This window comes from Ochotona princeps, unplaced genomic scaffold (assembly GCF_030435755.1).
Source record: "Ochotona princeps isolate mOchPri1 unplaced genomic scaffold, mOchPri1.hap1 HAP1_SCAFFOLD_199, whole genome shotgun sequence".
NCBI classification, from domain to species: Eukaryota; Metazoa; Chordata; class Mammalia; order Lagomorpha; family Ochotonidae; genus Ochotona; species Ochotona princeps.
Genome location: NW_026697386.1, coordinates 39,626 through 54,902, shown reverse-complemented (window position 1 = coordinate 54,902; position 15,277 = coordinate 39,626). Strand labels below are relative to the sequence as shown.

The window sequence follows — 15,277 nt, the reverse complement described above, 5'->3', positions numbered from 1 at the left end:
CATGTGGCCACAAGAGACAGCAAAGTCCAGGACAAAACCAGCAGCCTCAACTCCATTCTGATCCTCCACAGGGGTGCAGGTGTCCAAGGAACTGGGACATTTTCTGCTATCTCCCAAGCACATTAGCACGGAAGTAGATCAGAAGGTGAACATCAGGGACTTAACTGGTCCTTACATGGAATTCTGGCACTGCATGCAGCAGTGTAACATGTTATCTCAAAACATGCCACAAAGATTGTTAAAATAAATCTGGTAATCAAAAGTCAGGTTGCTTTTCCCACTGAACCACCTATTCTTCCCATACCTGATATTCAATGATGTTATTTGGCATTTGGTATAATGTAAATACCACTGTTGGAAAACTAAGGTTGAACCTAGATGGAAAGATATTTACACTGCTTTTACAATGTCACTATTCACTTGACAGGAAGAATGACAGACAAAGAGATGTTTTGTGCAGTTTTTTTTTTTCTGAATGTGTTTCCTAGCTGTGTCTGTGTCAGACTGACTCCAGGTCTCCCTCTTGTATCTCACATGTGGGTGGGACATATGCAAGTACTTATACCACCACCAGATGCTTCTCAGGTGCATTAGTAGGAGGCTGGATTCAAAGGGTGGAGTAGCCAGGACTAGAATCAGTTGCACTGCAATTACATGCATTCAGCCCACCATGCTGACACACCCTTACACTGTATTATTCATTTTAATACCGCTGTTGGCTTATTGTCAATATATCTCAGACAGGGCAAATTGCAGTCTTCTAGCGGCTTATGTCCTCACCTTGAACATGCCAGGATTCCATATGGGCACCAGTTCTGATCCCAGCAGCTCGACATCCCATCCAGCTCTCTGCTTGTAGCCTGGGAAATCAGTAGAGGACGGCCTTGGGACCCTGCACCCATGTGGGAGACTCAGAAGAGTATTTGGGCTCCTGGCTTCATTTTGGCACAGCATGGGCCATTTCAGTAACTTGGGGAGTGAATCATTGGACTAAAGATGTTCTTCTCTGTCTCTCTTACTCTCTGTATATCTGACTTTGCAATAATAATAAATAAATCTTTTTTAAAAATAAATACATCTTTAAAAATATATATGTATAAAACAGAAAACCCGGAGAGGAAGTTTCAATCAGCTTTGACAGTTCCAATGTTTAGTTATCGAAATTTTACATTCTTTCTTTCACATTCTTTTTCATTTTAGCTTAAAAAGTATAATCATGATCCTCAATACAATGTAGAGCAAGCTGAGAAGTAAACAAACAACTTACTGAAGGTGTGTTGGTGTTTTCCAGCCTGGGAAGCATGTAGCAGGCTGCAGGGCTACACCTGCAAGAGAAGGTGGAGACAGGGAGTTATGCATTGGTCTGGATTGTTCCTAGCCTCTTCAGTGGTTCCTACTGTGCTCAGCAACGTCAACTTGGAGGCAGACACAGTGGCTGCAAAATAAAGGCCATCAGCTTCCCTGGGCAAGAATAGTGCCCTACAAGTGCCAAAAAAAGGTATCCCTGAAACAGTATCAATAATTTCAATAATTGGCAGTGATTAAAGCAAGTAATCATTAGGTCAATGCAAGCAATTACTCTTCATTTAAAACTAATGTTACTGGGACTGGCACTGTAGCCTTGTGACTAAATTCCTCATCTTGCACATACAGGGATCCCATATGGATGCTGGTTTACATCCTAACTGCTATATTTCCCACCAAGCACCCTGCTTGTGGCCTGTGAAAGAAGTCAAGGACAGAACAATACCTTGGGAGACTGCACACATATGGGAGACTCACAAGAAGCTCCCGGCTCCTGGCTTTCATTTTGGCTCAGCTCTAGCCACTGTGGTGACCTGGGAGAGTGAGGCAGCAGATGGAAGATCTTTCTGTCTCTGCTACTGTAAATCTGACTTTCCAATGAAAAGTTTTAACAAATTAAAAAAATCATGATGTTACTACAAAACACTAACTTAGTTTTTCAACAACTATTGCTCAAATTATAAAATACCACAGAAAAAACATATTGTCACTAAAATATATGCTTCTGAAAAATAACTGGATGCTATTAAATACTTCACTATTTCTACATTCAAAGTAATTCTGCTATAACTATATATGAAAATTGAATATAATATTTAATCTATAAAGTTTTCTAGTAATTGTTCCAAATGAAAGTTTCCCAAGTCTTCAATGACACTTCCCAGTTCCTAAACCCTCAACAACACTTGACTTTGCCATTTCATTTGCCTCAGCCCATAGGACATCCATAATATATGAAAGCAATATGGTATGACAAGTGTTTTCACTTTACCTCATTAAATAGTTACATTATGGAAACAGCGAGAGAAAATCATCAGACTGAAATGAGTGAATGTCATGATACAGGAAGCTGGGCTGCTGTTTGGGATAGATCATATCTGATACCCAAATGCCTTATTTATGCCTACTGGCTCTGTAACACTTCCAATGCAGTATCCTGCTGCTGTGCCTGGAACACAGTGGGTGGGTTCCAAGGATGCCCTTGGAAACCGAGATGGATTCCTGTTGCTGGACTAAGCATGGCAGGGCCCTGACATCTTGGGAGTGAATCAACCCATTGATGGAACATTTCTCTTCTATCTGAAATTGACTTTGCAGATATACATAGTATTTATGAAAATTATTGCAAAGAAACAAACTGTATCTAGAAAAACATATTTTAAGTTGATTTGTGGGTTTATCTTGGTGAGTAATAAAGAATTACATTTCAAATTCAATTAAGAGAACTTCACAAAGACACTTGTACAACTGACTTTTTTGTTGTTTGTGGTTTTTTATTTTTTTCTACTCATTTATTCATTAATTACATTGTATTACATGACACAATTTCATAGGTACTGGGATTCTCCCTCCTCCACCCCCAAACCCCTCCCCCATGGTGAATTCCTTCACCTTGATGCATAACCACAGCTCAAGTTCCGTTGGGATTCCCTAATTACAAGCTCACACCATACAGAGTCCAGCATCCCACTGTTCAGTCAAGTTCAACGGCCTCTTAGGGAGGCCCTCTCAGGTTTGAAGGCAGAGCCAGCAGAACGTCACCTCGATCAATTAGAAGCTCCAACATATCATCAGCAACAATCCAGGTACGATGAGACTGGTGCAGAGTCCACTGATTGACATAGTCCATCTTAGAGTTCCCCTTGTCCAGTTTTCCGCTGCAAACATATAGCTGAGGTGGTTGATTGATCTACTCCATCTTCTATTTTTTCTTGGTTAATATTTTGTTTCCTCCATTTTGTTCAGGGGAATACCCAAAGAAACTTTGAGGTGTTCCCAGTCCAGGCTCCTACATGTACTACTAGTAAGCACAGTGCCCACCACAGTCCATCACTCAAGTCAGCTGGTGGTTGTAATCCCTGGGTTGGTTCTATTCTGAGTCCCGACCTCCATTGGAATCAATGAATATTGCAGCTCTTTCCGGCTCTGCCCACCACACACTCGTCCCTCACCTAAACCAGTGGGAGGTGTGCTGGTTGGGTGCTGCATTCCCTATTGGCACAGGCCATTTCACCTTAGCATTTGGTGTTTTGTACTGTTTTTATCGCAACCAAACCTGGCCAGACCCCCACACAGTTCCAGCACTTGGACTTGCCAGTGGATGACGTGAACCGACTCAGCCTGGTCTGCCCCCAACCTGAGCCAAATGTATGCCAGTGGGTCACTTTCCAAAGCCTCTTCTGGGTTGTTTACCTCCATACTTCCTGCGTTTATTTCTGGGTCAGTGTCCTGTCAGAGGAACTGTTCGGATTCCTCCATCAGACCTCTTCCTGGTGTCAGGCTTCACGCATACTAGCAGGTCCTTTGGCCAGCACCGCTCTTCAACCCATTCTGGTTCTTGCTATTGAGAGTTTCAGCCCAGCCACGGCTCGTCCATACCCACATATAGCTCATATATGGCTCAGTTGGGGACAACTGACATTTTTATACATATTTGGGCATTTTATTTCTTTTTTTCCCTCTATTTTATTTGTAGTTTTATGATACAATTCCATGGGCTGTGGGATTTCCTTTATTCCCTCGCACTGCAATATTCCATGTAGTACGACCAGTAGTGATCTAACACACTACACCACAACGCAAGCACCAAAGGTTAGCCTTTTTGACTAGCCATTTTTACTACTAAAAATGTTCTCGTGTACCTTAGGTGCCTGATCATATATTTTTTAAAATATCTTCCACCCAATGATTCACTCCCCAAGTGACTGCGATGGCTGGTATGCACTGATACGAATTCAGGAGCCAGGAAATTCTTCCAGATCTTCCACACGAGTGCAGGGTCCCAAGACGTGGGGCCATTGTTGACTGCTTTCCCAGGCCACAAGGGAGCTGGATAGGAAGTGGGACTGCCGGGATTAGTACAGGTGCTTATGGGATTCCAGCATGATCTATGTGAAGACCTTTGCCTCTAGGCCAGCATGCCAGGCCCTGATTATAGTTTGTATTTTTTTTTTTAAGAATTTATTCATTTTGGGCCCGGCAGCGTGGCCTAGCAGCTAAAGTCCTCGCCTTGAAAGCCCCGGGAGCCCATATGGGCGCCGGTTCTAATCCCAGCAGCTCCACTTCCCATCCAGCTCCCTGCTTGTGGCCTGGGAAAGCAGTCAAGGACAGCCCAATGCCTGGGACCCTGTACCCATGTGGGAGACCTGGAAGAGGTTCCTGGTTCCTGGCTTCGGATCGGCGCACCGGCCCATTGCTGCTCACTTGGGGAGTGAATCATCGGACGGAAGATCTTCCTCTCTGTCTCTCCTCTCTGTATATCTGACTTTGTAATAAAATAAATAAATCTTTAAAAAAAGAAAGAATTTATTCATTTTATAGCCCATTCTTCAAAGACAAGCACATTAATGCTTCCTTTCCCCAAAAACTCTGGACTTGAAACAATCACTGTAATTCATGTCACTGATGTGTGACCATCCATTATGGTTACATTTATATTCAAAGGCAAAATACCCTATAGAGGAAAATCATGGTTAATGCAGATTGAAGTTTGACCTAGTAAAATGCGCCTGAAAGTTTTGAAATGATTTATTGCATCCTTTTACAGTGTTAAAAATCACCTAAAAACTCACCACAAAATTTACAAATTAAATTCATTGTTTTTCAGTTATCACCATCACCATCAATTTTTTTGCAAGCTTTTCTTTTTTTTCCCATTTTTTAAAAGTTATATTTTTGACAATCTTACATAGTTAATTAGGGTAAAAATGTTCAAGGGCTAAAAGAAAGTGGGTGAGACTACTATTTCCACACTGTTTCCTTCCTGTATCTGAGGTAAAGGGGGATTTTAAGGGAGAATCCCCACCCAGTCTATCACCCATCCCACGATCCCTGATGTGGGACATGCTCTGAGGCTCTTCCTCAAGTGGTTTTGATAGTTCAACAGTAATGAATTGCTGCCAATCTTACCACTCCAAGTACAAACAAATCGCTGCAGAATCCACTGGTTGACAAAGTCCTTCATAAAGTTTTCGTTTGCCCAGGTTTTCACTGCCAACATATAGCTGAGGCACCATCATCAATTTTTATCTGTTTTTACCTTCTAACAACTGTTGGAGTTGATCATAGTGGTAAAGTTTCTGCTTGGGAGCAATACAACCCAGAGTGCCTCATGTGAATGCAAGCACCATGCCTTATTCTATTATACTTGCCTTCACAAATCCACCCCGGGCATCACTGAAATAAGAAGCTCAAGCAGACATTTCAGTTATGTTGAATACTTAGATTTACCACCTAGCTTCCAGCTAGTAACACTTATTTATTTATGTGAAAATGCAAACAGGGCTTATATCTGGTGGTTCATGCTACCCAAACTTACAAGAATCAAGCTGAGTCAAGCCAAAATTAGGAAGGAGGAACTTTGGGGCCGGTGGCATGGCCTAGTGGCTAAAGTCCTTGCCTTGAATTTTTTGGGATATCATAGGGGCGCCAGTTCTAATCCCAGAAGCTCCACTTCCCATCCAGCTCCCTGCTTGTGGCCCGGGAAAGCAGTCGAGGACGGCCCAAGGCTTTGGGATCCTGCACCTTCATGGGACACCCAGAAGAGCTTCCTGCTCCTGACTCCGGATGAGTGCAGCACCGGCGAATGTTGTTACTTGGGAAGTGAATCACTGGACAGAAGATCTTCCTCTCTGTCTCTCCTCCTCTTTGTATATCTGACTTTGCAATAAAAAAAAAAATCTAAAAAAAGAAAGCAAAAGGAGGAACTCTTGTTACAGATTTAGTATTATTATTATTATTATTATCACTATTATTGCTGTTTGGAAAGCAGGGTATACAGATGAGTCAAGTCACAGCTAGAAATGAGGAATTCTATCCATGCTTTCTTAAGACTAGTTAGAAACTCAGTTTGATGGGGTATTTTTGCTGACTATCCAGGAAGTTGCTAGTTAGCAGTAGCCATATCCTGAACTAGAAATGTTGAAAGATAACATGGGTATCCATATCACTTGTTAAGCTTGCTGTGATGCCATACATACCTCATTAGCTCCCAGTTTTAACATAATCTAATATGAAACAAGAATCTGTGTAGGAAACCAGCTTCTGAGAGTACTCTCTCCATGCTCTCTGTCCTGGCCTATAAAACAAAAACACACAACAAGATGGCACCAGCATCCTGTGGCGAAGCATCCACCATCAGTGATGTCATTCCGTACAGGTGCTGCTTCAGCTTGGGTCAGTCCACTTACAATCCAGCTCCCTGCTAATGGCTAGGAAAGAAGCAAGGATGGTCCAAGTCCTTGAGCGCCTGTGCTTATCTTGGAGAGCTAGGATAAACTCCAAGCTCTTAACTAGCACCAGCCTACCTTCAGCTAGTGAGGACAGTTAGGGAGGGAACCACCAGATGGAAGATCCCTCTCTGTCTCTGCTTCTTTCTCTGTAATGCTGCCTTTCAAATAAAAACACATTTTAAGAGAATATATACTTTGAAAAGGAAAAGAAAAGAAAAAAGAAAAGAAAACCAGTCCTCTCTGGACTTCTCCCTAATACCTTTGATTGTTCCAATCCAAAGTCACTGCAAATGTGCTGCTTCTATAGAGATTCACCCACAGTAGACACTGCATATGGTAAAGATGGGATCTAGGTGTTCTCAGGATCAATAAAGAGCCTCACCACCCTAGCAGGCCCTGGGACCACACCTCTCAGCACCACTCAGCCTGAGCATGGTTCTGGCAACAGGCGACTGAGCACAGAAAAAGCAGAGATGTCATCTGCTGGCAGTCAGCAGGAGGTGGAGGTCTGTGTTCTCAGTTGCAATTGCCTGGAGTGCAGTTGGCACTTGACCTGGTCATGATGTGGGAGTAAGGGACCTATTCGAGGGTCAAATAAAACCGAGTCTCCCTACCTTGATCAAATCTCGAATTTTCTTCAAATATGTTTTTTAAAGAAGGTAATTACCAGAAACTATGTTAACTGAGAATGTTTCAAAATGCCTTAGGTTCCCTTAGAAAAGGATGCACATGGACAGAGGAAACACCACGTGAGGGTACAGGAAGGTGGAGGCTGTGAGTCGGCCAGGGAGAGACCTCAGCAGAAACCAAATCTAATACCACCTTGCCCTTAAACTTTCAATCATTAGAAACACAAGAAATGATTCAATACAGATATTCTATAGTGTATGTTTATGGCAACCACGGTACACTCTTACTTTCCACTATACTTCTTGTTGCCAATGAGAAAGAACCCACCATCAGAGCAATATAGAAATCAAAGGTTATGATTTTAGATGCCTAACACTTAAAATAACAGCAACAACTGAAAGTCAAATAAGCAACTTAAATACTGATCTCAAAGTCCCAGGAGAAAAAAAAAAAAAAAAAAAACCTAGGAGTAGTTAAAGGAAATTCAAAATAATGATTGGTGAAGAAATGAATGAACTATATTAAGCAATACTGAAGACAATGGAAATACTGATTTTTTTAAAGGCAAAATTAATAAACCTTTAGCTAGATTAAGAAAAACTAGGGCCCTGCCTGGTAGACTAGTGGCTAAAGTCCTTGCCTTGCAAGTGTCAAGATACCGTATCGGCACTGGTTCTAATCTCGACAGCCCAGCTTCTCATCCTGCTCCCTGTTTGTGGGGGAAAAAGGTGCAAGGCGGCCCAAAGCCTTATAACCTTTGATCTGTGTGGGAGACCAGAAGCTCCTGGCTCCTTGTTATGGATCAGTGCTGCGCATGCTGCTGTGGCCACTTGGGGAGAGAATCAATGGATGGGAAACATTCTTCTCTGCTCCTCTGTGTATATCTGATTTGCAAGAAAAATAAAATCTAGGGCCCAGAGCAGTGCCTACAATCTAAAGTCCTCACCTTGAAGACACCAGGATCCCACATAGGCACTGGTTCTAATCCTGGCAGTCCCACTTCCTATCCAGCTACCTACTTGTGGCCTAAGAAAACAGTTGAGGATGGCCGAAACCTTAGGTTCCTGGATCTATATGGGAGACCCAGAAGTGCTCCAGGCTCATGGCTTCAGATGGGCACAGCTTGGGGCATTGTGGTCACCTGAAGAGTGAATGGCAGAAGGAAGTTATTTCTCTCTGTCTCTCCTAATCTCTCTATATATCTGACTTTACAATAAAAATGAATAAATGTTTAAAATAAAATAAATCTAAAAAAGAAAGAGAAAAGGTAAATTTAAGTACACAAAAGTAGAAAAGGAACACATTAAAACTGCTTTCACAGAAGTATAGTGGATCAGGGCTATCTGGAGCAAGTGGGTTCTGCCACTGCTTGTGATGTGACCATCCCATGTGGATGCCACTCCAAGTCCTGGATGCTTCATTTCTGATCCAGGTCCCTGCTAACGCATGTTGGAATTCAGAGATGTCCCATGGGCTTGAGTCCCTGTGCTGATGTGGGAGAACTGGAAAAATCTAATTATTGCTGGTTTCAACCTGGTCCTGCCTTAGCCTTTGCGGTCACTTGGAGAGGCATAAAGCAGATGGAGATCTTGCATTCTAACTCTCCCTCTGGCTCTATAACTCTGCCTTTCATACTGACTAAATTGATCTTTATTGGAAGAAAAAAAAGAAATACAATGAATCGCTAGGGATTACCAACACTAATTATGAACAAATAAGTTCATCATTTCTGGATACTTAGTATTAGCCTACAAAAGTGCATCAGAAAGACACTAAAAACTGACAAAACCAACAGTAAGTAACAATGAATCAGAAATAAAATTAAAAAAGAAAGAAATAAAATCTCTTCAAACCAAAGGTTAACACCAGGTGTTTCCATTACTAAATTATACCAAATTAACACCAAATTTTCTAGAATTATTATAAAAAATTGAAAGGGAAAAAACAGTTCCAAATTTATCCTGGGCCTAACAATATTTAGATTCCAAAACTAGACTGAATCAACAGTGGGTGACTTAACTCACAGTGGACTCTATTTCAAATTGAGAAACACAATGTAATTGTTCAGTCAAAATGCAATTTCCATTGTAGCATGATTAGACTTTGGTGTATTTATTTCTTAATACTTCATCTGAAATAACTTCATATCGTGCCCGGCAGCGTGGCCTAGTGGCTAGAGTCCTTGCCTTGAATGCCCCAGGATCCCATATGGGCGCCGGTTCTAATCCCGGCAGCTCCACTTCCCATCCAGCTCCCTGCTTGTGGCCTGGGAAAGCAGTCGAGGACAGCCCAGAGCTTTGGGACCCTGCACCTGCGTGGGAGACCTGGAAGAGGTTCCTGGTTCCTGGTATCGGATTGGCGCGCACCGGCCCATTGCAGCTCACTTGGGGAGTAAAGCATTGGATGGAGGATCTTCCTCTCTGTCTCTCCTCCTCTCTGTATATCCAGCTTTCCAATCATAATAAATTAAAAAATATATATATAACTTCATAACCCAGAAGCCTAGTTTAAAATATCATACAACAGTATGTTTGATAAAAATAAATCTAAAATTGCCAACATAATACACATAAAGTGAATTCAACAACACATATGATAGTAAATGCACACATGATAATCAAAGCACATCTAGCCCGAGGATGTAGAAAATGGGGCAACAAATGCAAATCAACACACTAAATACTTCACACAAGCAGGATGAAGGATAACATTGTTCAAACCATCTTACTGAAAACATTCAGTAAAATGCTGCATTTATTTTATAATAATGTACATGCATAAGTTGAGCAAACCTACAAATATTCAAATATACCTCAATAGAGGCATATTGTTATATTTCTTCCAAGAAATGCAATCAAATAAGAATGCCAACTTTTTACTGTTATTTAATATTTTTAAAAAGAAAGTAAACAGGGGAATGAAATAAAATGCACAGAAATTGGAATAAAGAGACTCAACTTTATTTGCTTTTGAATTCTTCTTCTCTGATTTTGTTAATAATGAAGCCTAATGAACACTTTACAGACTCGAGGGAAATACTAAAAAATTCAGGAGATACATCCTTGATATCTTAATAGAGGACAGAATATACAACCATCTAACATACTCAGTTTAAATGAAGATGTGTGGGTATATAGTAGAGTGGATGAGAAACTGCTTAGGAGAGTCTCACCCTGCACTGGACTTCCTGTGTTTGTGTTATCACTCCACAACAAATTCCACCTTGCTACTAACACACTCTCAGGATGCAAGCAAGAAATTTCTCAAGTATGCGAGTCTTTGCACCTGCTAAAATGGACACAGACTTAGTTCCTGGCTGCTGTTTTTGGCTTGACTTTGTCACAATGTTGTAGGAACTTAAGGAGTTAACCAGCCGATGGTAGATCACTCTCTCTCCATGACTTTTATAAATGAAATATACTGACAAGATTCTTAAAAATGATAAGACAAAAAAATAATTTAAAAACAAGAATTGGCATAGATGTTTGGTGCAGTGTTTCACACACAACTTTGAGGATCACCTACTTCTTCCCAGTAATTCTAAATAGAGCAGCACATTCTTTAAAGGAAAATCTCATAGAACAGTAAGGGAAGGTACACACCGACTGGCAGTAAATAGGACAAGTTAATGCTTCACTATCAGTGCCCAGTCAGTGGGAACTGCTACTTAGCAATGTGATCAGAGATCTCAGTTAACACTACATGAAGAAAATAAAGTCAATCCAAATCCTGGAGAAACACAAAATAAGTGTACATGGAGGAAATGTTAGACTGTAATCCTTCTACTCTGCAAATACTTCATACACCATCAGAATTTATCCACTGTCTGTAACATAATATTGTGTCATATGCAAAACACTTAAAATGAATTAGCATATGAGAAATAAAAAGCAAGAAAACTACTGTCATCATACCAAAAATAAAAGCAAAGGCCAGCATTGTGGTATAATATGTAAAGCTGCCAATTGCAACACCAGCATCCCATATGGAATCAGATGTTCCACTTCCAGCCCAGCTCTCTGTTCATCTCCTGGGAAAAGCAGTGGAAGATCATCCAAGTGCCTGGGCCCTGATCACCCACATGCAAGACCTGGAGGAAGCTGCAGGCTCCAGGACTCAACTTGGTCCAGCACTGGTTATTTTTGCCACCTGCGAAGTGAACCATTGGATACAAGACTGCGGTCTCTTATTTTTTTAAAGATTTCTTAATTATTATCACAGTCATATACATATCTATCTATCTATCTATATATATATATAGATAGAGAGAGAGAGAGAGAGAGAGAAGAGAAAAGACAGAAATATAGTCTGTCTGCTGATTTACTCCACAAGTGACCACAACGGCTGTGCAAACACTGTTCAGCTGTGCCAAACTGAAGCCAGGAGCTCTTCCGGGTCTCCCACAGGGATGCGGGATCCCAAGGCTTTGGACCATCCTCGACTGTTTTCTCAGGCCACAGGCAGGGAGCTGGATGGGAAGCAGGGCCACAGGGAATAGAATCCGCACAAATATGGGATCCCACAGCACTCTATGCAAGGACTTCAGCTGCTAGGCCACCGTAACGGACCCTGTCTTTTACGTGAACTCTCATTTGAACCTAAACAAATAAAACATTTAATTTTTTTTTCTTTCTTTTTTTTTTAAAGATTTATTTTTATTACAAAGTCGGATATACAGAGAGGAGGAGAGAGAGAGGAAGATCTTCCGTCCGATGATTCACTCCCCAAGTGAGCCGCAACGGGCCGGTGCTGCACCAATCCGAAGCCAGGAACCAGGAAATTCTTCCGGGTCTCCCACGCAGGTGCAGGGTCCCAAAGCATTGGGCCGTCCTCCACTGCTTTCCCAGACCACAAGCAGGGAGCTGGATGGGAAGTGGAGCTGCCGGGATTAGAACCAGCGCCCATATGGGATCCCGGGGCGTTCAAGGTGAGGACTTTAGCCACTAGGCCACACCGCCGGGCCCTTAAATTTTTTTTAAAAATAAACAGACATATTTTGATGATTTATTTATGGTACCAAATCACTTTTAAAAATTCAGTTTAAGAAATCACAAACATCAGGGCCCGGCAGCGTGGCCTAGCAGCTAAAGTCCTCGCCTTGAACGCCCCGGGATCCCATATGGGTGCCAGTTCTAATCTCGGCAGCTCCACTTCCCATCCAGCTCCCTGCTTGTGGCCAGGGAAAGATGGCCCAAAGCTTTGGGATCCTGCACCTGCGTGGGAGACCCGGAAGAATTTCCTGGTTCCTGGCTTTGGATTGGTGCAGCACCAGCCCGTTGCGGCTCACTTGGGGAGTGAATCATCGGATGGAAGATCTTCCTCTGTCTCTCCTCCTCTCTGTATATCCGGCTTTCCAATGATAATAAAATCTTAAAAAAAAAAAAAAAAGGTTATGTACAGGGCCCAGTGCAGTATCCTAGCAGCTAAAATCCACTCCTTGCAGGGGCCAGGACTTCATGTAGGTGCCAGTACTAATACTGGTAATACTGGTGACCTGGCTTCCCATTCAACTCCCTGCCTGTGGCCTTAGAAATCAGCTCACAACTGCGCTGGGACCCTGCACCCACATGGGAGACTAAGAACCAGATTCTGGGTCCTTGGCTTGGATCAGTGCAGCTCAGGCCTTTGCAGTCTCTTGGGGATTGAATCAGTGAACAGAAGGTCTTCCTCTCTGCCTCTCCTCCTCTCTGTATATCTGCTTTCCAGTAAAAATAAAATTAAACTTAAAAAAAGACCCTTGTCCCAGATATTGAACACAAATAATATTAACTTTTCATTAAACAAGTCAAATATACTCACATTTTTTTACCCTTTCTGCCACCAGAATAGGAGCACTGCAAATATTCACTGAAATAATTTAGGAAACCAGTCACATATACACTCACAAATTGAGAAGTGGTCTAGGCCACCAAAATTTTACCTTCACCAAGATCCTTTATTGGTACAAATTATCCTCTGACTAGAGCAACTTGTGGATGCAAATGAAACTGCTGTGTATCCCAAGCTCACTACCCTAGGATTCACCTGGGCCTTTGCCAAGGTTTTACTCCATAGGTAGCCAAGGCTGAGAGAACCCAGAGTGCATCAATCATTTCTCTAGATGACATTAATATGTCACCAAGGAATGGAGTTCTGAATTGGCAATGTTCTGAGGGGATAGCTATATTAAATAGAAATGAAAAACAACAGATGCCCTCAAGTTTAAGGCCATCAGCTGCCACTCTGAATGGAAACCCCCAAACTACTGCTCTCTTTCAGGGGGAATGAGGGAACCAGAGGATAGGTTAGTCATGTTTTTTGTAAGAGTAGTTTGAAACTCAGAAAATAAAAAGAGTATAGCAGGACCATATAAAGGTTTCAACAGGGGATCACAAGTTGAAGATAAATAAGTCAGGTTTTACACACTGGTATCCAAGCCACTGTCTGCTGCCTCCCAGCCTGGGCAGTAGCTGCACACTGCATTTACACAGAACTGAAACCCAGGCATTCTGAGGGAGACACAGGAGTCCCAATGTCATCTTAACCACTGTCACACACACACACAGGGCAGTGAGGCCTTCCTGTGCTGGGTCAGGTGGCCATTCACTGCCTTTTTCCCATGCCTATTGTTCACAACAAACTGTGCTTATAAAGAGCTAATGATTATTTCATGAGGTAGAAAAAAAAAAAAAGACAGCATAGTGAATTGTATCTGGAGGAAATAGTGATTCCTGGTGTGATTATTCAGGACAGAGAGCAGCACTTGGCATTGAGGCAAGAGTTCTGGACATTCACAGATTTAGTCCTTGCCTTAATGCTCTCTGCTGAACCTGACTTATTCCCTCTACAACTCATGGAGACATTTAATCCCAATCATGAGACTTAAGGGAATGGGTGACAACATACCAGAAGCCATCAGGATAAATCAGTAGTGCTGCCTTAACAGCTCCTTTGGCAGGTTCTTCAAGAGAAGCCCCTTTGCGTGAGTCCCCGTGCACTCCCTTGGCTTGTCTACAAGGTCGCTGTGCCACCCCAGGCCTCTGCCAAGCACAGCGCCAGCACCACATGCTGTCCCTCAACCTTGCAGCACAACTCGGAGGAAAATGAGGGCTGTTTGTTCTAACTGCTGGAGTCTGTGCTGCTCTGGTGTCAGCAACAAGAAAACTGCCCCAGACCCTTAGGAGGAGCTTCACTGAGGACTCAGCTGTGGGCTCCAGACACTGCGTCTCAACTCAAGACCTTTAAACAATAAAAAGGAAATCATGCCCAACCTGAAGGCCGAACTGTCCTCAGGCACTCCCCCCTCCTCCCTGCACAATGGGTTCAACTGGGAGTCCTAGTGTTCAAGGTCAGTGCTGCAAAGTGAGGATTCCAAGGTCCCCTCCTGGCCCCCGCCCGCCCGCCCCGGGGCCTCAGGAGATGCTCTCACACACTCACCCTTCCCAGCTTCTGACGAGTCGGGGGTCCTGCAGAGGCTCCTGCGGGGAGGGAGCTCACAGGGCAGCACTGGCTCAGCCACCTGTGCCTCTCCACCAGCACAACCAGCAAGGCGGCTATGGCGGCGCCCCACAACAACCTCCCACCTGCTGCCACAGAGCTTCCTGGGCGCTCCTGATTGGACCGCTCCCACAGACCATGAGCACGTCAGAAAATGCGCAGCCAATCAGAATCACAAAGCAAGGAAGGCAGTGAGGTAGGATTCTGGAGGGAGGGGGAGTGAGGGGCGGGGCTTCACCTCAGCCTGGAAGGGGCCTCCTCTCTTGCAGCTTGAGCCTTCCAACAGCAGGGGCCGCTGTCGCCTCTCGCATCAGTCCATCTCCTGTTGTCTCCTTCCCTCACTACTTCAGGATCCTGTTCAAGTCTAGAATCCCAAAAATGTGCGACAGTAGTCTCAAATTACAAATCACTGAATA

General features: G+C 43.1%; 1 long non-coding RNA gene across 1 annotated transcript in view; it reads right to left on the bottom strand.

The window, feature by feature from the left end:
- LOC131478933 (uncharacterized) overlaps window positions 1–14,928 on the bottom strand; it is a 32,315-nt gene extending 17,387 nt beyond the window's left edge. The window contains exons 1-2 of the long non-coding RNA XR_009244665.1: window positions 14,802–14,928; window positions 1,268–1,325 (exon numbers count right to left, since the gene is read on the bottom strand). This is a non-coding gene — a long non-coding RNA (uncharacterized LOC131478933). The remainder of the gene's footprint in view (window positions 1–1,267; window positions 1,326–14,801) is intronic.
- Between the last annotated feature and the right edge of the window lie 349 nt (window positions 14,929–15,277).